Source organism: Loxodonta africana, chromosome 9, assembly GCF_030014295.1.
Source record: "Loxodonta africana isolate mLoxAfr1 chromosome 9, mLoxAfr1.hap2, whole genome shotgun sequence".
NCBI classification, from domain to species: Eukaryota; Metazoa; Chordata; class Mammalia; order Proboscidea; family Elephantidae; genus Loxodonta; species Loxodonta africana.
Window position 1 is genome coordinate 106,082,154 of NC_087350.1, and position 22,824 is coordinate 106,104,977.

Here is a 22,824-nt window from a genome sequence, read left to right on the forward strand (position 1 = left end):
CAACTCATAGCCACCCTATAGGTCAGAGTAGAACTGCCCCATGGAGTTTCCAAGGCTGTAATGTTTAAAGAAGCAGACAGCCACATCTTTCTCCCATGGAGTGACTGGTAGGTTTGAACCTCCAACTTTTGCTTTGCAGCTGAGTGCTTAACCACTGCACTTCAGGGCTCTTTGAGAGGAATAGTTTTGCGTAATTTGGATCTGCTTCAATATTCTTCTTTTTGTGATCCTGGCCCTTCAAGCCCTGGATATCTTGCTGCACTTCTGATATCTTCAAAGAGATACTGAATTATTGTATAGTTAGAAAACCAGAAAGTAAGAGCACGCACAGCATTGCTCAAGCAGAAAGAACTGAAGGAAAAAGTCAAGCCTCGAGTGGCAATATTGAAGGATTTTATGGACAAAATATTGAATGACCCAGGAAGCATCAAAAGAAGATGGAAGGTATACACAGAGTCAGTGTACCAAAAGAATTGGTCAATGTTCAGCCATTTCATGAGGTAGCTTACAACCAAGAACTGATGGTATTGAAGGTAGAAGGCCAAGCTGCAGTGAAGGCATTGGTGTAGAACAAGGCTCCAGGAATTGACAGAATACCAACTGAAATGTTCCAACAAACTGATACAATGCTAGACGCACTCAGGCATCTATGCCAAAAAATTTGAAAGACAGCTACCTAGCCAACCAACTGGAAGAGATCCATATTTGTCCCCATCCCAAAGAAAGATGATTCAACAAATGAGGAAATTATTGAACAATATCATTAATATCACATACAAGTAAAATTTTGCTGAAGATAACTAAAAAAATGGTTGCAACAGTACATTGACAGGGAACTGCCAGAAACTCAAGCTGGATTCAGAAGAGGACATGGAATGAGTTATATCATGGCTGATGTCAGAAGAATCTTGACTGAAATCAGAGAATACCAGAAAGACGTTTACCTATGTTTTATTGACTATGCAAAGGCATTCGACTGTGTGGATCATGACAAATTATGGATAACATTGCAAAAAATGAGAATTCCAGAATATTTAATTGTGCTCACGTGGAATCTGTACATAGACCAAGAGTCAGTCATTCAAACAGAACAAGGGGATTTTGCGTGGTTTAAAATCAGGAAAGTGTGTGTCATGGTTATATGCTTTGACCGTACTAATTCAGTCTGTATGCTGAGGAAATAATTCAAGAAGCTAGACTATATGAAGAAGAACTCGGCATCAGGATTGGAAGAAAACTCATTGACAACCTGTGATATGTAGATGACACAACTTTGTTTGCAGAAAGTGAAGAGGACTTGAAGCACTTACTGATGAAGATCAAAGACTACAGCGTTCAGTATGGCTTACACCTCAACATAAAGAAAACAAAAATCCTCACAACTAGACCAATAAACAACGTCATGATGAATGGAGAAAAGATTGACGTTGTCAAGGATTTCATTTTACTTGGATCCACAATCAGTGCCCATGGAAGCAAAGGTCAAGAAATCAAAGGACTTATTTCACTGAGCAAGTCTGCTGCAAAAGACCTCTTTAAAGTGTTACAAAAACAAAGATGTCACTTTGAGGACTAAGATGAACCTAACTTAAGCCATGGTATTTTTGATCACCTCATATGCACATGAAAACTGGACAATGAATAAGGAAGACCAAAGAAGAATTGATGCCTTTGAATTATCGTGTTGGTGAAGAATATTGAATGTACCATGAATTTGCAGAAGAAGGAACAAATATGTCTTGGATGAAATATAGTCAGAATGCTCCTTCAAAGTTAGGACGAGAAGACATTGTCTCATGTACTTTAGACATATTATTATGAGGGGCTAGTCCCTGGAGAAGGACATCATGCTTAGTAAAGTGAAAAAAAAAAGAAGGGTCATCAAAAAAGAGGAAAACCCTTGAGGAGATGGATTGACACAGTGGCTGCAAAGGTGAGATCAAACATAGCACGGGTTGTGAGGATGTCACAGGACCAGGCAGTGTTTTGTTCTGTTGTACATGAGGTCACTATGAGTTGAAATCAACTTGAAGGCACCTTACAGTAACAACATTCTCAGTGAAGTATTGATATGCAAAAACCTAACATAACATTATCCTCTTTTTTTTTTTTTTTTAATTGTGCTCGAGGTGAAAGTTTACAGCTCAAGTTAACTTTTCAATCAAAAATTTATACACATATTGTTTTGTGACATTGGTTGCAGTTCCCACAATGTGACAGCACACTCCCCTTTCTGCTCCGTGTTCCCTGTCCCATTTGTCCAGTTAGTTGCTTTCCCTTCTTGCCTTCTCATTTTGCTTTTTGACAGGCATTGCCCATTTGGTCTTGTGTATTTGATTGAACTAAAAAGCATGTTCCTTTTTTTTTTTATAGGCCTGTCTAATCTTTGTCTGAAAAGTGGGCTTTGGGAATGATTTCAGTTCTGAGTTAGCAGAGTGTCTGGGAGCCATAGTTTTGGAGGCTCCTCCAGTCTCTGTCAGACCAATAAGTCTCATTTTTTTCATGAATTTGAATTCTGTTCTACATTTTTCTTCTGCTTTGTCTGGGACTCTCTGTTGTGATCCCTGTCAGAGCGGTTGGCGGTGGCACCAGGCTTCATCTAGTTCCGGTCTCAGGCTAGTGGACTCTCTGGTTCATATAGTCCTTTAGTCTTTTGGGCTAATATTTTCCTTATGTCTTTGGTTTTCTTCATTGTCCTTTGCTCTGGATGGGATGGGACCAATAGATGTATCTTAGATGGCTTTTAAGACCCCAGATGCTACTCACCAAAACGGAATGTAGAACATTTTCTTTATGAACTACGTTACGCCAGTTGACCTAGATGTCCCCTGAGACAATGATCCCCAGGCCTCAGCCCCAGCTATTCGGTTCCTCAAAGGGTTTGAATGCATCTAGGAAACTTCTATGCATTTGCTTTGGTCCGGTGCGGACTTTCCCTATATTGTGTGTCGTCCTTCCCTTCACTGAAGTTGACAATTGTCTACTATCTAGTTAGTGATTTCCCCCCCCCATAACCATCAAACGGTGCTTTTTTTTCTATGTGTAAACCTTTCCTTGACTTCTTATAATAGTGGTTTCATAAAGTATTTGTCCTTTTGTGACTGACTTTTTTCACTCAGCATGCTATCCTCCAGATTCATCCATGTTGTGAGATGTTTCGCAGATTCATCATTGTTCTTTATCACTGCATAGTATTCCGTTGTGTGTATGTAATATAATTTGTCTATCCATTCATCTGTTGATGGACTTTTAGGTTGCTTCCATCTTTTTGCTATTGTGAATAATGCTGCACTGAACAATAGAGCATGTATCTATTCATGTGGTGGCTCTTATTTCTCTAGGGTATATTCCTAGGTTTGCTGAATCTTATGGTATTTCTATTTCTAGATTTTTAAGGAAGCGCCATATCATTTTCCAAAGTGTTTGTACCATTTTACATTCCCACCAGCAGTGCATAAGAATTCCAAGCTCCCCACAGCCCCTCCAACATTTGTTATTTTCTGGGGGATTTTTTGGGGGGTGGGGATTAGTGCCAGTATTGTCGGGGTGAGATGTTATGTCAATGTAGTTTTGATTTGCATTTTTCTAATGGCTAATGATGGTGAGCATTTCCTCATGTGTCTCTTAGCCTCCTGAATGTCTTCTTTGGTGAAGTGTCTGTTCATGTCCTTTGCCCATTTTTTCATTGGATTGTTTGTCTTTTTGTTGCTGAGGTATTGCAGCATCTTGTAGACTTTAGAGGTTAGATCCTTTTCAGATATGTCGTAGCCAGAAAATTTATTCCCAGTCTGTAGGTTCTCTTTTTACTCTTTTGCTGAAGTCTTTTGATGAGCACAAGTATTTAATTTTTAGGAGCTCCCAGTTATTTAGTTTCTCTTCTGGATTTTGTGCATTGTTAGTTATGGTTTGTATCCTATTTATGCTGCATATTAGGGCCACTTATGTCCCTGTTTTTTTCTTCTATGATCTTTATTGTTTTAGATTTTATATTTAGCTCTTTGACCCATTTTGAATTAGTTTTTGTGCATGGCATGAGGTAAGGATCTTATTTCATTTTTTTTTAAAGATAGACATCCTGTTATGCCAGCACCATTTGTTAAGGACTCTTCTTTTTTCCCCATTTAATGGACTTTGGCCCTTAGTCAAATGTCAGCGGCTCATACATTGATGAATTTACATCTGAGATCTCAATTCTGTTTCCTTGGTCTATGTCTGTCATTGTACAAGTCCCAGGCTCTTTTGATGATTGAGGCTGTATAATAGGTTGTAAAATCCTGTAGTGTGAGGCCTCCCACTTTGTTCTTCCTCTTCAGTAATGTTTTGCTTATCCAGGGGCTCTTCCCTTTCTATATAAAGTTGGTGATTTACTTCTCCATCTTGTTAAAGAATGCAGTTGGAATTTGGATCAGGATTCCATTGTATCCGTAGATCACTTTGGGTAGAATTGACATTTTCACAATGTTGAGTCTTCCGATCCATGAGCAAGGTATGTTTTTCCACTTATGTAGGTATCTTTTGTTTCTCGTAGCAGTTTTTTGTAGCTTTCTTTGTATCGATCTTTTACATCCCTGGTTAGATTTATTCCTAAGTACTTTATCATCTTGGAGTCTATTGTAAATGCTGTTTATTTGGTGGTTTCCTTTTTGAAGTTCTCTTTGTTGGTGTAGAGGAATCCAACAGATTTTTGCATGTTAATCTGTTATTTTGCTACTTTGCTGAAACCTTCTTTTAGTTCCAGTAGCTTTCTTGTGTATTCTTTGGGGTTTTCTGTGTATAAGATCATATTGTCTATGAATAGGGAAAGTTTTATACTTTCTTACCATTTTGGATGTCCTTTATTTCTTTTTCTTGCCTAATTGCTCTAGCTAGGACCTCCAGTATGATGTTGAGTAAGAGTGGTGGCGAAGGGCATCCTTGCCTTGTCCCTGTTCTCAAAGGGAATGGTTTCAGTCTCTCTCGATTTAGAATGATATTGGCTGTTGGCCTTGTATAAATGCCCTTAATTATATTGATTGATTTCTAATATTGAACCATCCTGACATACCTTATATGAATCTCACTTGGTAATGATATTATTATTATTTATATGCTGTTGAATTCTATTGGCTAGAATTTTGTTGAGAATGTTTGTGTCTATGTTCATGAGGGATACAGGTCTGTGGTTTTCTTTTTTTGTGGTATCTTTGCCAGGCTTTGGAATCAGGGCTGTGCTGGCTTCACAGAATGAGTTCAGGAGTATTCCTTCCTTTTTTATGCTCTGAAATAGCTTGAGTAGTACTGGTGTTAGCTCTTCTCTGAAAGTTTGGTAGAATTCTCCAGTAAAGCCATATAGGCCAAGACTCTGTTGTTGTTGGGAAATTTTTTATTACTTCTTCAATCTCTTCATTATGCATCTATTTGGTTTTCCTACCTCAGTTTGTGTTAGTTTAGGTAGGTAGTGTATTTCTAGAAATTTGCCATTTTCTCCAGGTTTTCAAATTTGTTGGAGTATAATTTTTTATAGTATTCTGTTATGATCCTTTTCATTTCAGTTGAGTCTGTTGTGATGTAATGTATCTCATTTTTTTTTAAATAATTTTTATTGTGCTTTAAGTGAAAGTTTACGAATCAAGTCAGTCTGTCACATATAAGCTTATATACACCTTACTACATACTCCCATTTACTCTCCCCCTAATGAGTCAGCCCGCTCCCTCCTTCCAGTCTCTCCTTTCATGACCGTTTTGCCAGTTTCTAACCCTCTCTACCCTCCTATTTCCCCTCCAGACAGGACAAGTGTCCACCTGATACAAGTAGCTCACTCGTCATCAGCATCTCTCTCCAACTCATTGTCCAGTCCCTTCCATGTCTGATGAGTTGTCGTAGGGAATGGTTCCTGTCCTGGGCCAACAGAAGGTTTGGGGACCATGACCACCGGGATTCTTCTAGTCTCAGTCACACCATTAAGTCTGGTCTTTTCATGAAAATTTGGTGTTTTTTCTCCTGCTCCCTCAGGGGTTCTCTGTTGTGCTCCCTGTCAGGGCAGTCATCGGTTGTGGCCGGGCACCGTCTAGTTCTGGTCTCAGGATGATGTAAGTCTCTAGTTCATGTGGCCCTTTCTGTCTCTAGGGCTCATAGTTATCATGTGACCTTGGTTTTCTTCATTCTCCTTTGATCCAGGTGGGTTGAGACCAATTGATGCATCTTAGATGGCCGCTTCTTAGCATTTAAGACCCCAGATGCCACACTTCAGAGTGGGATGCAGAATGTTTTCATAATAGAATTTATTTTGCCAATTGACTTAGAAGTCAACTTAAGCCATAATCCCCAAACCCCCCGCCCTTGCTTCACTGACCTTCGAAGCATTCAGTTTATCCCGGAAACTTCTTTGCTTTTGGTCCAGTCCAGTTGATCTGACCTTCCCTGTATTGAGTATTGTCCTTCCCTTCACCTAAAGTAGTTCTTATCTTCTAACTAATCACTAAATCCCACCCTCCCTCCCTCCTCCCCTCATAACCACAAAAGAATGTGTTCTTCTCAGTTTAAACTATTTCTCAAGATCTTATAATAGTGGTCTTATACAATATTTGTCCTTTTGCATCTAACTAATTTCACTCAGCATAATGCCTTCTAGGTTCCTTCATGTTATGAAATGTTTCACAGATTAGTCACTGTCCTTTATCGATGCGTAGTATTCCATTGTGTGAATATACCATAATTTATTTAACTATTCATCCGTTGATGGACACCTTGGTTGCATCCAGCTTTTTGCTATTGTAAACAGTGCTGCAATAAACATGGGTGTGCATATATCTGTTTGTGTAAAGGCTCTTATTTCTCTAGGGTATATTCCGAGGAGTGGGATTTCTGGGTTGTATGGTAGTTCTATTCCTAACTTTTTAAGAAAATGCCAGATAGATTTCCAAAGTGGTTGTACCATTTTACATTCCCACCAGCAGTGTATAAGAGTTCCAATCTCTCCCCAGCCTCTCCAACATTTATTATTTTGTGTTTTTTGGATTAATGCCAGCCTTGTTGGAGTGAGATGGAATCTCATCGTAGTTTTAATTTGCATTTCTCTAATGGCTAATGATCGAGAGCATTTTCTCATGTATCTGTTAGCTGCCTGAATATCTTCTTTAGTGAAGTGTGTGTTCATATCCTTTGCCCACTTCTTGATTGGGTTGTTTGTCTTTCTGTGGTTGAGTTTTGACAGAATCATATAGATTTTAGAGATCAGGCGCTGGTCAGAGATGTCATAGCTGAAAATTTTTTCCCAGTCTGTAGGTGGTCTTTTTACTCTTTTGGTGAAGTCCTTAGATGAAGATAGGTGTTTGATTTTTAGGAGCTCCCAGTTATCTGGTTTCTCTTCATCATTTTTAGGAATGTTTTGTATTCTGTTTATGCCTTGTATTAGGGCTCCTAACGTTGTCTCTATTTTTTCTTCCATGGTCTTTATCATTGTAGTCTTTATGTTTAGGTCTTTGATCCACTTGGAGTTAGTTTTTGTGCATGGTGTCAGATATGGGTCCTGTTTCATTTTCTGCAAATGGATATCCAGTTACACCAGCACCATTTGTTAAAAAGACTATCTTTTCCCCAATTAACTGACACTGGGCCTTTGTCAAATATCAGCTGCTCATACGTGGATGGATTTATATCTGGGTTCTCAATTCTGTTCCATTGATCTATGTGCCTGGTGTTGTACCAGGACCCGGCTGTTTTGACTACTGTGGCTGTATAATAGGTTCTGAAATCAGGTAGAGTGAGGCCTCCCACTTTCTTCTTCTTTTTCAGTAATGCTTACTTATCCGGGGCTCCTTTCCCTTCCATATGAAGGTGGTGATTTGTTTCCCAATCACTTTAAAAAATGGCATTGGAACTTGGATCAGAAGTGCATTGTATGTGTAGATGGCTTTTGGTAGAATAGACATTTTTTACTATGTTAAGTCTTCCTATCCATGAGCAAGGTATGTTTTTCCACTTATGTAGGTCCCTTTTAGTTTCTTGCACTAGTACTTTGTAGTTTTCTTTGTATAGGACTTTTACATCTTTAGTAAGATTCATTCCTAAGTATTTTATTTTCTTGGGGGCTACTGTGAATGGTATTGATTTGGTTATTTCCTCTTCGGTGTTCTTTTTGTTGATGTAGAGGAATCCAAGTGATTTTTGTATGTTTATCTTGTAACCTGAGACTCTGCCAAACTCTTCTATTAGTTTCAGTAGTTTTCTAGAGGATTCCTTAGGGTTTTCTGTGTATAAGATCATGTCATCTGCAAATAGAGATAATTTTACTTCTTCCTTACCAATCCGGATGCCCTTTATTTCTTTGTCTAGCCTAATTGCTCTGGCTAGGACCTCTAGCACAATGTTGAATAAGAGCGGTGATAAAGGGCATCCTTGTCTGGTTCCCGTTCTCAAGGGAGATGCTTTCAGGCTCTCTCCATTTAGAGTGATGTTGGCTGTTGGCTTTGTATAGATGCCCTTTATTATGTTGAGGAATTTTCCTTCAATTCCTATTTTGCTGAGGGTTTTTATCATGAATGGGTGTTGAACTTTGTCAAATGCCTTTTCTGCATCTATTGATAAGATCATGTGGTTTTTGTCTTTTTTTTTTTATTTATATGGTGGATTACATTAATGGTTTTTCTAATATTAAACCAGCCTTGCATACCTGGTATAAATCCCACTTGGTCCTGGTGGATTATTTTTTTTGATGTGTTGTTGAATTCTATTGGCTAGAATTTTGTTGAGGATTTTTGCATCTATGTTCTTAAGGGATATAGGTCTGTAATTTTCTTTTTTTGTGGTGTCTTTACCTGGTTTTGGTATCAGGGATATGGTGGCTTCATAGAATGAGTTAGGTAGTATTCCATCATTTTCTATGCTTTGAAATACTTTTAGTAGTAGTGGTGTTAACTCTTCTCTGAAAGTTTGATAGAACTCTGCAGTGAAGCTGTCCGGGCCAGGGTTTTTTTTGTTGGGAGTTTTTTTGATTACCTTTTCAATCTCTTTTTTTTGTTATGGGTCTATTTAGTTGTTCTACTTCTGATTGTGTTAGTTTAGGTAGGTAGTGTTTTTCCAGGAATTCATCCATTTCTTCTAAGTTTTCAAATTTGTTAGAGTACAATTTTTCATAATAATCTGATATGATTCTTTTAATTTCAGTTGGGTCTGTTGTGATGAGGCCCATCTTGTTTCTTATTCAGGTTATTTGTTTCCTTTCCTGTATTTCTTTAGTCAGTCTGGCCAAGCGTTTATCGATTTTGTTAATTTTTTCAAAGAACCAGCTTTTGGCTTTGTTAATTCTTTCAATTGTTTTTCTGTTCTCTAATTCATTTAGTTCAGCTCTAATTTTTATTATTTGTTTTCTTCTGTTGCCTGATGGATTCTTTTGTTGTTCGCTTTCTATTTGTTCAAGTTATAGGGACAGTTCTCTGATTTTGGCTCTTTCTTCTTTATGTACGTGTGCATTTATCGATATAAATTGACCTCTGAGCACCTCTTTTGCTGTGTTCCAGAGGTTTGGGTAGGAAGTGTTTTCATTCTCGTTGCATTCTATGAATTTCTTTATTCCCTCCTTAATGTCTTCTATAACCCAGTCTTTTTTGAGCAGGGTATTGTTCAGTTTCCAAGTATTTGATTTCTTTTCCCTGATTTTTCTCTTACTGATTTCTACTTTCATGGCCTTGTGATCTGAGAAGAAGCTTTATAATATTTCGATATTTTGGATTTTGCAAAGGTTTGTTTTATGACCTAATATGTGACCTATTCTAGAGAATGTTCCAAGTGCACTAGAAAAAAAAAGTATACTTTGCAGCTGTTGGGTGGAGTGTTGTGTACAAGTCTATGAGGTCAAGTTGGTTGATTGTAGCAATTAGGTCTTCCGTGTCTCTATTGAGCTTCTTACTGGAAGTCCTATCCTTCTCCGAAAGTGGTGTGTTGAAGTTTCCTACTATAATTGTGGAGGTGTCTATCTCACTTTTCAGTTCTGTTAAAGTTTGTTTTATGTATCTTGCAGCCCTGTCAATGGGTGTATAAATATTTAATATGGTTATATCTTCCTGGTCAATTGTCCCTTTAATCATTATATAGTGTTCTTCTTTATCCTTTGTTGTGGATTTAACTTTAAAGTCTATTTTGTCAGAAATTAATATTGCTACTCCTGCTCTTTTTTGCTTGTTGTTTGCTTGATATATTTTTTTCCATCATTTGAGTTTTAGTTTGTTTGTGTCTCTCAGTCTAAGGTGTGTCTCTTGTAGGTAGCATATAGACAGATCGTGTTTCTTTATCCAGTCTGAAACTCTGTCTCTTTATTGGTGCATTTAGTCCATTTACATTCAGCATAATTATAGATAAGTATGTGTTTAGTGCTGTTATTTTGATGCCTTTTTGTGTGTGTTGTTGACAATTTCATTTTCCACTTACTTTTTTGTGCTGAGATGTTTTTCTTTGTAAATTGTATGTTCCTCATTTTCATAGTAGTTGAATTTATATTTGCTGAGTTGTTATGTTTTTCTTGGTTTTTATTTTGAGTTATGGAATTGTTAGACCTCTTTGTGGTTACCTTAATATTTACCCCTATTTTTCTAAGTAAAACCCTAACCTGTATCATCCTATATCGCCTTATTTTCCTCTCCATATGGCATTTCTATGCCTCCTTTTATTTAGTCCCTCTTTTTGATTATTGTGATCTTTTACATATTGACTTCAATGATTCCCTGTTTTGAGCATTTTTTTTTTTTTTTTTTAATTAATCTTAATTTGTTTTTGTGATTTCCCTATTTAAGTTGATATCAGGATGTTCTGTTCTGGGCTTGTGCTGTCTCAGAAGCCATGATCAGTTCCTCTGCTCCCAGTCCAAAGCCCAGCGCCAAGGTTCCCCGGCTGGGACGCCGCACTCCAGGCTCCAAAACCAGTGGCTGCCTCCCAGTGATTTCTCCTCCTGTCAGCTGCTTCGCTGAGCTGCCTCCTTGCACTGGCTGGGCTTCCCCCAGGTCACTTCAGGGGGCTAGGGCTGCATCCCGTGTTTGCGCTGTCTCAGGAAGCCAAGCTCAGCTCCCCTGCACCCAGTCCAAAGCCCGGCGCCAAGGTTTTCTGACTGGGACGCTGGCTCTAGGTTCGGAAAACAGTCGCTGCTTCCCCGTGGTTGTTCGTTCTCTTGTTAGCCCCATCAGTGTGCAGCCTGCTTGCGCTGGCTGAGTCTCTACAGAGGTTACCCCAGGGGGCTAGGGGTTAGGGCTGTGTCCCTTGCCTGTCCCACCTCAGCAAGCCGCAATCAGCCCCGCCACTCAGCACCAGGGAACCTCGGAGGCTCACGGCTGTGGAGCAGGTCACAGATTCCAGAAGCGGCCACTGGTTCAGGGCACAGCTTTTCGCTCACCTGTCACTCAGGTAAACTCTTTAGATCTGTGTTTGATGGTCAGGGTTCCTAGGTTGTCCTGTATGTGATGGATTCACTTGTTTTTCCGAGTCTTTGTTGCAAGAGGGATCCGAGGTAGTGTCTACCTAGACAGCCATCCTGGCCCCGCCTCCCTGTATCTCATTTCTTATTCAAGTTATTTCCTTCTTCTCTGTTTTTCTTTTGTCATTTGGTCCAATGGTTTGTCGATTTTGTTTGTCTTTTCAAAGGACCAACTTTCCATCTTGTTGATTTTTTCAATTGTTTTTCTGTTGTCTATTTCATTCATTTCTGCTCTAATCCTTATTATTTACTTTCTTCTGCTGCCTGAGATCTCCCTTTGCTGCTCAACTTCTACTTGTTCAAGTTTTCGGGTTGATGTATTGATTTTGGCCCTTTCTTCTTTTGTGATGCATGTGTTTATTGCTGCAAATTTACCTCTAAGTATGCTTTTGCTGTGTCCCAAAGGTTTTGGTAAGATGTATTTTCATTCTCGTTTGAGTCTATGAATTATTTTATTCCATCTTTATTTCTTCTATTACTCGGTAGATTTTAAGCAAGGTGTTGTTCAATTTCCATGTATTTGATTTTTTTTTTCCCTTGCTGTTTCTGTTATTGATTTCTACTTTTATGGCATCATGACCAAGAAGATACTTTATATTATTTTGATGTTTTGGATTTTGTTAAGGCTTGCTTTGTGACCTAAAATGTGGTCTATTCTGGAGACTGTTCCACGTGCATTGGAAAGGAATGTATACTTTGCTGCTGTTGGGTGAAATGTTCTACATATGTCTATGAGGTCAAGGTGGTTGATTGCATCATTTAGATCTTCTATATCTTTATTGAGTTTCTTTCTGGATGTTCTATCCTTTAGCAAAAGTCGTATGTTGAAGTCCCCTATTGTTATGGTAGATCTGTCTTTCTTTTCAACACTGTTAGAGTTTTTTTTTTTTTTTAATGTATTTTGGGTCCCTGTCATTGGGTGCATATATATTTATTATGGTTTTGTCCTCCTAGTGTATTAACTGTTTAATCATTATAGTGTCCTTCCTTATCTCTTATGGTCGATTTCCCTTTAAAGTCTATTTTATCGGAGATTAGTATTGCCACTCCTGCTCTTATTTTTTTGTTGTTGTTGTTGTTCTTTGCTTGATACGTTTTTTCCATCCTTTGAGTTTTAGTTTGTTTATGTCTTTGTGTCTAAGGTGTGTCTCTTGTAGACAGCATATGGATGGATTTTTTTTAAATCCATTCTTTTACTCTCTGTCTTTTTATTGGTGCATTTACTTTCAGTGCAATTATTAATTGGTATGAGTTTACTGCTGTCATTTTTATGTATTTTTTTTGTGTGTATGGTGTTGACCATTTCTTTGTTCTGCTTAATTTTCTGTATTGAGTTCTTTTTGTTTGTCTATTTTCTTTTCATTTCTTTCATTATTGTTGGTTTTGTATTTGCTGAATCTTTAATTTTTCTTCTTCTTTGTTTTGACTGGTAGATTTATTAGCTTCCTTTGTGGTTACCTTGAAATTTACCTTTATTTTTCTAAGTTTAAACCAGTCTTTTTTTTATTGACATTGCCTTGACTTCTCCATGTGGAAGCTCTATAACTGCACCATTTATTCCCTCTTTACTTATTTATTTATTTTGACATTATCATTGTTTACATATTGACATCTCAGGTTCTCTGTTCTTAGTCTTTTAGCTTTGATTTGTTTTTGTGAATTCTCTATCAGGGTTGATATCTGGTTGATCTATCCTGTGTCCTAGTCTGATATTGTGGTTCTCTAACCAGAGGAGTCCTTTTAATATTTCTTATAATTTTGGTCTGGTTTTTACAAATTCTCTTAATTTCTGTTTATCTGGAAATGACCTAATTTTACCACTTTATTTGAGAGACAATTTTGCTGGATATATATTTCTTGGCTGGTATTTTTTTTTTTCCTTCAAGGCTTTATATGTGTCATCCCATTGCCTGCTTGCCTGCATGGTTTTTGCGGAGTGTCTTAGTTATCTAGTGCTATTATAACAGAAAGACCACAGGTGGATGGCTTTAACAAAGAGAAATTTATTCTGTCACAGTCTAGGAGGCAGGCTAGAAGGCTAAATTCAGGGTGCCAGCTCTAGGGAAAAGCTTTCTGTGTCTGTTGGCTCTGGGAGAAGTTCCTTGTCATCAACCTTCCCCAGTTAAGGAGCTTCTTAGTGCAGAAACCCCAGGTTCAACAGACATGCTAATTCTCCTGGCTCTTGTTTCTTGGTGGTATGAAGTCCCCAAGTCTCTCTTTCATATCTCAATAGACATTGGCTTAAGACAAAACCTAATCTTGTAGATTGAGTCCTGGCTCATTAACATAGCTGCCTCTAATCCTGCCTTATTTACATCATAGAAGTAGGATTTACAACACATAGGAAAATCACATCAGATGACAAAATGTTGGGCAGTCACACAATACTGGGAATCATGGCCTAGCAAAGTTGACACATATTTTGGGGGGACATAATTAAATCCATGACACTGAGTAATTGACATTATCTTCTTGGTTGGCCTTCGTAGGTCTTTTTTTTTTCATCCCTAGCTGCTCTCAGGATTCTTTCTTTGTCTTTGGTTTTGGCAAGTGTGATTATATGTCTTGGTGACTTTCTTTTGGGGTCTATCCTGTATAGTGTTTGTTGAGTTTCTTGGATAGATTTCTTCTCATCTTTCTTGATATTAGGGAAGTTTTCTGCCAGCAAATCTTCAACAATTCTCTCTGTGTTTCCATTATCCCTCCTCCCTACCCCTGATCTGGTACACGTAGATTTTTCCTCTCAATAAAGTCTCACATAGTTCTTAGTCTTTCCTCATTTTTTTTTTCATTCTTTTTTCTGATTTTTCCTCAAAGAAGTTGGTATCAAGGGATTTATCTTCAGTCTCAGTAATTCTGACTTCCACTGTCTGAATTCTGCTCATATGATCTTCTATTAAGTTGTCTAATTTTGAAATTTTATTGTTAATCTTCTAGATTTCTAGTTGCTCTCTCTGTATGTTTCCTACAGCCTGTTTATTCTATCATATTGTCCTTGTATTGTTTTCCTGATTTCTTCTGTTGCTTTGTCTGGTTGTTCCTTGGTTTGTTCTGTGTTTTGCCTGATCTCTGTATATTAGTCTTTTGAGTTCTTTATCAGGTAGTTCCGTTGTGTTATCTTCCTCCAGGAGGTTTTCTAGTTCTTTATTTTGGTTGCTTGCTGGAGCCATCTTGTCCTGCTTCTTTATGTGATTTGATATTGACTATTGTCTCCAAAGCATCAATAAGTTATTATATTTACTCATTGTGTTTTGTTTACTGTGTCCTGTATTTTTTGTTTTGTTTTCTTTTGATATGTTCAAGTGGACTCTGATTGTTGGCATCATTGGAAGTCTCACTCTCTAGCTCCAGGCTGTCAAAGGAACTACTAGGTGTTCCTGCAGGGATGCATTTGTTGGTTTTGCAGGTACCCGGGTCATCAGTCACCAGTGTTTGGTGCAGAGATTCTCACCTACAGTTCTAAGGGGGTAGGACTGCCTGGGGTTTTTTTGGAGTAGGTACAGGTCTCTGGTTGCAATGGGGGACTATGTAGGGGGAAAGGCAGAGGCTGTTGGCTGTGCCTAGGTGCCCAGATGGAGCTCATGCCCCTGTCCAATATAGCATATTGTGTGGGGGGATAGTGCAGCTGGTCATTGGGTGGTGCCACCGGCTTGAAGGATTAGGAGGCACCACTGATTCTCAGGACCCTGTCATGGGTGGCTAGATGGAGTGGTGGTACTGTTGGCCCTCAGGGCCCCAGTGTGGGTTGGTGAGGCCCCTTCTCAGGGCAGTGTCAAATGTCACAAATCTGCAACTCCCAATTGACTGCTGTAGGTGAAAATGGGCTTCAGGTGGATGCCCTGCCCATGTCGTCCTAGTGAGGGCTAGAGGTGTTTGGATCACCCCACAGGGCACTGGGGAAGGGCTGAAGGGTGCTGCAACTCTGTGGATACCCTACACCAGTGGCTGTGTGAAGGAGCTGATGCCTCCAGACCCAGCTGTGAGTTCCTGCCTCAGAGGGTATGGCATTGTTGAATGCCTCGAGACTGGTGCTGGAGTGGGAAGGGGGATGGGTAGGGGAAAGGAAGTGCTCCTCAGTCATGGAGCTTGGTTGGGGAAGGGGGTGTGGTGGGTTGGGAGCTTGCACTTAACTTCCGCAGGTCTGGTGTGGCTCTTGTTTTGTTCTGGAGGTGCGTGCAGATTCACTGCTGCTTGACTGCACCAGATGGGGTTGGTTTCAGCTTGAGATGTTGCTGCTTGTCTCAGCCTGTGTGCACTGCGTAGATTCACCTAGCAGGATACTGGCAATCCTGTGATCCGTAATTCCCCATTTCTTCTGTTTTTGAATCCTTCCACCTGCCACTCAGTCCAATTCTTTAGCTTTATCTTTGATGATTAGGGTTCCTAGATTGTCATATATATATGATTCACTTGTTTTTTTGGGTCTTTGTTGTAAGAGGGACAATACAAAGTGTCTATTCTGCCATCTTGGCCTTGCTTCTCATTTATTTATTTACTTTTATTAGTTTATTTTATATACTGATTCCAATGTTCCCAGTTGATTTTTAGGACTAATATTTGATACTATTTACATTGCAGAAGGTTTTGCATATCTTACCTTAATTTTATCTTTGTAGGGTACAATATATACATAAGGAAACTAAGATTCAGAAGGATTAATTGACTTGACAATTAAATTCAATCAAATTGAATGAATTAATAGTGAAACTGTTTTGGTAACAGAGGTCTTCTAGGAGCTATTTATATTCATCCAGAATTACCCTTTATTTTCTTTGGCCCTACACCTGATATATTTGGGGAAACTTCATATATTTGCTTACACTAAAAGAGTAAAAAAAATTGCCATGTTTTGTCCATTGGTGTAGTTGATTTTGTTCATGCTTCTGTGCAATCTCAGAGAAAGCAGGAATGCAGAAATAGGAAATTGTTCCTGCTATTTCCTTTCAGCTGAGAGGTATGCTTATTGCTGAACCTTGTCAAAGGATTGGGACAAGAGAAAATTAATGGAGTCTGTTTTTGTTATTCTAGTGCCAGTGTGACTAAGGATATGGTGCTATTTTAGCAGAAAGTGAAACTGCCTTTCTAGTTGATACGGGAAAAGAAGAAAAAAATAATACCAACATTACAAGACCCTAAAGGGGTTTATCAAGCAAGGAAGAAATATCAAGCCCACACTTCAGTAATATCGTCACTTTATTTTTATTTCACCTAAGACCTCGTCTGTTTGGATAGATTTAATTCCAGAAGGAGTATCCGAGGGAGAATCCCCTAGAGGCTAAAATGCAAAGAAACAAGAAATGTTCCATAAAGGGTCTGTGTGGTTCCTTCTGTCACTCACTTTTCAGTGATCATAAGCCACTTACAGCTGGTTAACTTCTGGCTCACCATGTGCCAATGTGCCTACTTGATAGCAGTGGTGTCACTAAGGTGGTCAGGGCAGACTGCATCGGGTGACACCATCAGAGGGGATGACACCAAAGTGACTGTCTATAAAATTTAGTGCGGTGTCTCAGCAGAAATTTATTATTTTTTATAAAAATATCCCTGCAGTTAGTTATAACAACAAAAACACTTTTCATAAGTCCAGCTTACATGTATCAAGGCTAAAACTCTATGCTAATTTGCTTTTTGAACCTTCTAATGCCCTCTAGTCAGAGCTGTCATTATTACCCAATTACAATGCTTATTTGGATCACGTGGGGTCATCTGCACAGGCTGTACAGCATGCACTGTTGTTTTCATTGCTGCTGGTGTTTTTATAGTCACTGATTTTGTCAAAATTTCTGGCGTTTTTGCTACTATATTGTGGTACTTAGTATTTGCGAACCTATATCAATAACTTCTTTGAGAACGAAGTAGTAATTAAAGGAAAAGAATGAGTTATATAAAGGAGCTATGACTTACAAGTAACATTAGTACAAAAAACATTACTAAAAATTCTGTGTGGTCTGAAATGGGAGGAGGTACATGGGGAATGGTAACATCATAAGTTATCGTACTATGTGACGCCATCCCTAGTGACGCCACTGCTTGACAGAGCATTTTACTTTTCAGGGAGGGGAAAAATTGATGGGGGGGAATCTAGATGCAATTTTGAATGACCTTGCAATGTTGAATTGGCACACTCTGCAGAATCAATAGCCAGACAGGAGTCAGTAGTGAGTCCAATAAGGTAAAGGGGAGCTTTGTGAAGACAGGCAGCTTTGGAGGAGGGGAGGTGACTAGCTAAGAGAAGGAGGATGGGCAAGTAAATCAAACCGAAATTGTACCTATGTGGCTGTGCCAGAATGTTCAAGATGCTTTTGAGGCTGAAATTTGATTCCCACAAAAATGACAGATGTTTTAGCTTTGGCCAATTAAGAGATGGAAAACTAATAATTTTATGCTCTGCTGACTGTGTAACAGGTACATGAACAGCAGTCAGCTAGTCAAAGATAATCAGAGGTGAACATGCAGTTTATTGCTAAGTAATTTTTTTTTTAAAAGGAGCAATAGCAAAAAATAGATATACACTTTTATAAATCAGAATTTATAGATGGAATACAAGTTACAGAACATTGGAAAATACCCTATTGTTTTATCCTGAGAAGAGCAACTCACATGTAATATGTAATGCATGTAATTTTATTCCCATTTTCAATAGTCTAATTGACTTAATGTTGTTAATATTAACTTTTCATCTGGAAAATAAAATGTTTAAGATAATTAATATCAACTCATCAAAAATTTTTACAAGGTGCTATTTTATTTAGCAGATCTTCCCACTCCCACCCTGTTTCTGTCTCTCTCTCTCTCTCACACACACACACACACACACACACACACAAGTTAGAGTATGTGATGGTTTACTAGACCTTTTCCAAGACAACACAGCACTGGGAACATAAAAACACACCCATTATATAAGCTTTTTCTTTTTTCTTTCCCATACTCTATCCTGATGCTTCAGAAGAATTCTCATTTAAGTTTTATTTGAAGGGAGGTGGGTAAAAAAATCCTTTTGACATTCCTTTTACTTGGGCTCTAAGTAACAATGCATTCACTGCATTGAGATATGAGAAGGAATGGCAGGTTTGATTGTAACAATAAGTTCTAGAAATCATAGAATGTTTATATTCAGTAAGTATTCTATAGTTCACCACTCCAAACTCCTCTTTTTACAGACAAAAAAAAAAAAAAATATAGGCAAGAAATAAATTTCTTATAACTTGCCCAAGTTACCATGACTGCAGAGAAGTGGAATAGGGACTAAAACCAAACCCATTGCCATTGAGTCAATTCCGACTCATAGTGATCCTATAGGACAGAGTAGAACTGCCCCCATAGAGTTTCTAAAGGAGCACCTGGTGGATTCGAACTGCTGACCTTTTGGTTAGCAGCCATAGACTTAATCACTACGCCACCAGCTTTTCCTGGAAGGGACAAACAATGCTGAGAATTTTAAATCAGAAATTAACTGTAGTCTTTAGGTATATTCAGAGAATTATATGCATATGACAAACCTTGCTTTGTGCTTCTCCCTAAACTTCCAATGAATGCCAACTGAAATGAGTTTGAGTATGTGTGTATGTGGAAGGAGAGAAGGTGAGTACCACACTGAATAACTACAAATTTAGGCTATTCTTGTGTTTACCTAATCAAAACATGAAGTGAAAAAATGTATGCAGCATGAATCTGGATCAAAAGGTCAAGTGACAAGTACATAATGACAAAACAAACAAAGAAAACATCCAGATAATCCAGAAGAGCCTCCCTATATTAAGAGGTCCATGACCTTAATTCCATCCACAAAGGCCCTTTTGCCAGATGGCTTATATCCACAGGCAAGGCATCAGAGATTAAGATCAAGTGGACCAAAATGCTATCACAAGCATCATACCCTAAACAAGTGAAGATAGTCTTACAGTAAACCAAGTTATTGAAGACCTACAAAAAATTTAGACAAATCCTGGTGATGAATTTATCTAGGTCTTTGGCAGAGATGTGGTAGCAAAAAGTTAAAGCTACATTTATCTCCAAAAACCTGGACCCTGGGTATTTTCAGAGAGATTCTTATGTTTGTATGGCATATGTCCAAGTGGAAAGGCTGATACCTAACAGTGAAGTAGGAAAAACTGGCCTATGTCAAGACAACACAAGGCAGAAGTAACAGCAGATTATCTTTGCAGATATATTCCACATTTTGAATTCTATTAAATGTTTTAACAAATATTCAAACAATTTTAGGGACCTCTGTAAACATTTTTACTTTGCATAAACTAATTATACAAAATTTCAATACCGTCGCCACGAATGCCATTGTTTAGATTTCGTGTGAAAGTTTTGAAATCATGATGAATATGTATTTGGCAGAATTAGTTACCTAACTAATTTTTTAGTAAGGATATCAATTTAATACAATGTGTTCATATTTCTAAATGTTTTCCCTTTTTCTAAGAAAACAAGGTTCTGTAAGAATCATCTAAATTCTTTCCTGTTAAAGATTACAGCCTAAGAAACCCTATATGACAGTTCTACTCTGTCATATAGGGTCACTATGACTCAGAATCAACTCGACTGCACCTAACGACAACAACAACACACACACATACATATATATATATATACATAAGTTTAAAGTGCACATACAATTTTATATCCTGCATATTAAAAGCTAACATTACAACATAAATAAACGTCCTTCATGCTCTTAACTTTTAAAAGACAACATTCTTGATGGACCACAACTACTACGGCCTCCACCAGACCAGGTCCAGTAAAACTAGATGGTGCCCGGCTACCTTCGTAGACTACTCTGACAGAGATCACGATAGAGGGTCCAGGACAGAGCTGGAGAAAAATGTAGAACAAAATTCTAACTCATGAAAAAAGACCAGACTTATTGGCCTGACAGAGACTGGAAAAACCCCGAGCATATGGCCCCCAACACTCTTTTAGCTCGGTAATGAAGTCACTCCTGAGGTTCACCCTTTATCCAAAGATTAGGCAGGCTCATTAAAAAAAATAGGACTAAAGGGGCACACCAGCTCAGGGGCAATGACTAGAAGGCAGAAGGGGACAAGAAAGGTGGTAGTAGGGAACCCAAGGTCAGGAAGGGAGAGTGTTGACATGTTGTGGGGTCGTTAACCAATATCATAAGATATGTGTACTATTTAATGAGAAGCTAGTTTGTTCTGTAAACCTTCATCTAAAACCAAAAACCAAACCCATTGCCGTCGAGTTGATTCCGACTCATAGCGACCCTACAGGACGGAGTAGAACTGCCCCACAGGGTTTCCAAAGAGTGCCTGATGGATTCGAACTGCCGACCTTTTGGTTAGCAGCCGTAGCTCTTAACCATTATGCTACCAGGGTTTCCACCTTCATCTAAAGTACAAAAAAAAAAAAAAAGACAACATTCTGTCTTAGAGCATTATCTGCTTTCTACTTTCCTCTATTTTTCAACTTTTTTACCAACTGCTATCATTTTTACTCAATAGCAATAATGTTGATATTCTATGTAGAAAAGAGAGAAGAAAGATAAGTATTTTTGTTGTGATTGTTGTTGTTTTCATTTTTATGCCTAACAAATAGCTAAATTTTATTACAATATGGATTATATTTTATGATAGATAGTGAGCTGTCTTAGTTTTGAAAAGCATTCAAACTTGGATACATGCAATCATACCCCAGCAGGCCTCATTTCCCAAAAGTCTAGTTCCAATGAACCAAGAATCGGTTTTTGTCAGCTCCCAGCTCTGGTGTGTTTGCTCCCAGGAATGTGCTTTTCTTCAATCGCCTTGTCTGAGTCTGATCAACAGCCTTGGTTCAGTAGTCATTACAATGCTATCCTCAGGGACTCCTTCTTAAATATCCCCTCTAGTTCTGTCTGACAGGTGTCTTATCCATCCTTTACACGCTTGTCCCTTTTGAAAGATAATCCACAGAACAACATCTTTGAAGTACTTTTGCACTAATAACTAATCAGTGGCATACTTACCTAAGGCGACAGATGAAGTATAACCTACAATCTTATATCATTTTGCTTGCATGATGTCACTCTTTCCTGATGCCCAAGTTGTTCTGTTGCTCAAGTCCTGACTGGAATGTCTGCTCAGTTGCTCATTTATCAGGAAAGATGACATGCTTATTTCATCTGTATTGCTTTAACATGTCTTATTTATCTCAGTCCAGCTCCAGTTGTTTTTTTCCTCAGTAATTAACTTCTACATATCCTTGGATCTGTCGTTTCCTCAAAATAGTCACTATTGACCTTAGAGCACTTGTCCCGGTTGTAATTTTGCCTTTAGCTGTGTGATACCTGGCCAAAGGCCATTTCTCCTCACTTGTCTGTTATCTTCATGAGTGTATGGTTTCCTTTTGCCCTTGCTCACGTTGAATCTCCGGTGCATGTCTAATGTTACTTGAATTAAGGGTAAATGAATATAAACTCTGTCATGCTAATACAGCTGATAGTTGTTTTTGTAAGAAAATGACTATACTTTTCTGAATAGTAATCTATCCTATTACATAATTTTTTAGAGCAAATAAAGTGACAAATCATTATGGATACCTACTGTTCACCAGGCATTAACTGTGCTGGGAATTTCGCATGCATTATATTACTTACATTCATAGAACATACCTTGTTGGATGAATTGCTTTACCTCTTTTTGTATGGGGGAAAAAAAAACCCTGATAATTAAACAGATTAAAGAATTTATCCAAGATCACCAATTTAGTAAGCAGTAGATTTGAACCGAACTAGATCTGGATCCTGGAGCCCTGGTGGCGCAGTGGGTAACAGCTCAGCTACTAACCAAAAAATGAGCAGTTTGAATCCACCAGCCAGTTCTTGGAAACACTATGGGGCAATTCTACTCTGTCCTATAGGGTCACTATGAATTGGGATTGACTCCACAGCAATGCGTTTTAGTTTATACCATACCAAAAATAGAAAGCAGCCTTTTTTTTTTTTTAATAAAAATATAATCGTATCCTTAGCAAAAGATAATAGTAGTCCTTGTTTGGACTTTAAATTAGCTCCTCTCAGTTTTTTAATTAGTATAAGGTAGTTAAAATATTAAAAATTTTAAATAGGCAAGTAGATAAACAAACTGTGGTGCATCCATAGAATATTCTTTATCGATAAAAAGAAATGAGCTTCCAGGCTACAAAAAGACATGGGGAAACCGTAAATGCATACTGCTAAGTGAAGGAAGCCAGCCTGAGAAAGCTGTGTACTGTATGATTCCCATTATATGACATTCTGGCAAAGGCAAAACGTCTGTGGTTTCCAGGAGTTCTGGGATGGGGGGCAGGGAGGAAATGAGCAGATGGGAGGACAGGTCATTTTTTTCTTTTTTTTAAATTGTGCTTTAAGTAAAAGTTTACAAATCAAGTA